Source organism: Phalaenopsis equestris, unplaced genomic scaffold, assembly GCF_001263595.1.
Source record: "Phalaenopsis equestris unplaced genomic scaffold, ASM126359v1 Scaffold234178, whole genome shotgun sequence".
Taxonomy (NCBI): Eukaryota; Viridiplantae; Streptophyta; class Magnoliopsida; order Asparagales; family Orchidaceae; genus Phalaenopsis; species Phalaenopsis equestris.
The window spans coordinates 13,015-15,978 of record NW_018252099.1 but is presented as its reverse complement, the minus strand read 5'-3'; positions in this window follow the sequence as shown (position 1 = coordinate 15,978).

Here is a 2,964-nt window from a genome sequence, read left to right as displayed (position 1 = left end):
TTTCCCGCATGTGGGACAAAAAAAACATTTGTAATCCTCAACTTATAGTGATTTATTACTGGGTCAGGCCCTGTGGTTTTTCCCCTTTACGGGTTTTTCACATAAGAACTCATGGTGTTATCACAGTCTGATTCATTTTCATCTGAGTGTGTGCTGAATCCTAGCGCAACGCTATGACGATAATCCATTACTCTACCGCCGCGAATTTTTTAGCACACATCAATATATATGTAATAATTTTCAAAATTTCATTAGATTTCGAACACAAGCATAATTTGACTAAATAAGTTTGAATCCAGTCGAAGACAACTAGACTACTCGTGAGCTATTTTGAATACAAGGCGAACACAAATATATATATATATATTTTGAATACAAGCCAATGATTCGAGTTGTCCAATACTCGAACTCGGGCTCGAAAATGAAATGAGTTATTATTTTAGCTCTAGTTTGAGCTCAATGCTCAAAAAGTCTGGCTCAAGTGCACCTCTGATAAGATCTCATCACAACTTCTTCATTCGTCCTTGTCATTCACATTATAATAGTCTCATGAATGCTTTTACCTTGCAATATCTTATCGCAACATACTCATTTATTTTTTATTTTCACTCATATTCAATCATGCTGATGTCCCTCCCTTATGAATTTCGTCATGACCATCATCTTCTTAGCTAAATCCCATTATGGCTTTCGTATATGTTTAATATTGGTTTCAAAATTTTAAGTAGAAGCTAGTAGTCGCAAGATGTAAGTTAATAAAATGTTAGATTAATAAATAGTGAATTTTAATTATTGAATATGTTAATAGGATAGTTTAATTGTTATGTCAATAAATCCCCCCATTATTTTCTTGTGTTTAATAATAAAAATTGAATCAATATATTTTGTTTTTTATCCTTTTTTTTGTGTGTTTATGCAAAATTGAGAACTTTTCATGTGTGGATGCAAAGGTAAATATGAGGGCTTGACAAGTTAACAACGAAGGTTGGAGGCGCATGTTGACTTGTAACAATTTTGCATGAAGGTGACCATATTCTGTGGCTTTAGATGGCAAGGTTTTGTTGAGGTGGCAAGGCCGCATGGATGCAAAAAGGCTGCCCAAATGTAGAAATAGCAATTAGCATGGAGGCTAAAAAGTTGCATGTTGTAGCAAAGCCACATTACATGATGACATTGTATTCAGAATTTGGCTCAATTCAACTAAATTCTAAATACATAAAAAAAAAGTCTACTACATGATTTCAAAACCCCTAAAAAATATTTTAAATGTGATTTACCCTCAACTAGACAATGAAAAGATTAAGCTCTTTACATTTCAAATGTAATACGCTAAAAATTGCTCCAATTATATATCCCTTTAATTTAACCATTATTGAAGATGGACAACCAATATGAAAATGTTATTGTCATATGGGCATCCAAATGTAGGGTGTGCTTAATTACATGACCTTTTGACATTTTTAGGGTTTTAAAAGTGTAATATTATATTTTAAAAGAAAATTTATATGATATGTTGGTAAAAAAAAACTTTTTCTTATCTATCAATAAAATTAAGAAATCATAAATGGAATCTTTATTATATTATTAACATAATTTAAATAACGTACTTTATTATTGAAGTCAAACAACTCTTTGGATTATACACAAATTATAATCATTTATAAAGAATGAATTCACATGATGTCATTATACAACTTCATCGCAACTTATTGAAGTTTTGGAAAGGGCTTTAATAATTTGTCTCCCTAAAGGCCAAATATATTGTGCAATTCAAATGATTTAGAATTACTTTCTTAAGTAGGTCATATTTTCTAATATAAGTGAATATATAGCTTTGGATGATTTAACTTAATGGTAAGTTCAATATATATATTTTTAAAATTCATAGGATCAATCATTCTTACTCGGTTGATTATCTTTAGGGTCTGTTTGGGGCAGTTGTTATTTAATAATAAGCTGTTGCGCAGCCGCTGTCACAGGAAGCTATGTGTAGAAACTGCTGCGGAGAAGTTGGTTGTCTGTTTGTTTTTTACAGTTTGAAAACAAATGTGTTGCAGTTATTTTTGTACAAATGATCATTTTGCCCATGTAAAGTAATGTTGTTTGCAACAAAACTATCACACCAATATATTTTATACTTCATAAGCAAAAATCCAGTGCAAAATATTACAAAAAAAATGTACACCTCACTTAACAGTAAGTATCATGATTACTAAAATTAAGAAAAAGACTATTAAAATAACATTTAATAATATAATAATATTATTTTTAAAATACCGATGATGTATGTCACGAGCTAAGTCGTTCTCTAGGGATACTCTTGACCAAAGGAAAATATGTTGAGATTTTCATATCTATTTTATACTGTTTTTGATGATATTGCACTTTAAAGAAAGGTATTTTTGATGTTTTGTTGCAGGAATGATGAAATAGGGTCATTGGAGCAAAAAAATGAAAAAAAGGAGCGAATTTGGAGCGAAAAGGACCAAAATGTGAAGAATTGAACTAGGACGCCGATGGCGCCATCGACCCCGCCGACGACAAGATTTTCCCGAGACTTTAGAATTAATTCATTAAGGAGGTCCGCCGACGACGAGATCGGCGTCCGCCGACGACGAGCTCGGCAGTTATGTCCAACTAGGCTTTAATTTTGAAGGGATGTTGAAGGGATGTTTAGACAACTCTTGGGAAAACTCATCCACATCTTTAAAGAGAAGACTTTGACTGAAAATAGAAGGAAGAGAGGCTCCAAATTGAAGTGTAAAAAAGTGTAGATAGTCTAAATTGTGAGAAATTCTTCGAGAGATTGTAAGAGTGGAGGGAAAGTTAGGGATTTCTTCCTCATTGCTGCTTCAAAGATGAATTCTGTGTGCTGTAAAGAAAGGAAGAGATTCAGAGGAACTTCAAGGAGTTTTCTTGGGGAGAAATTAGAGATAAGTTTATTTATTGTTGTAGTTTGTATGA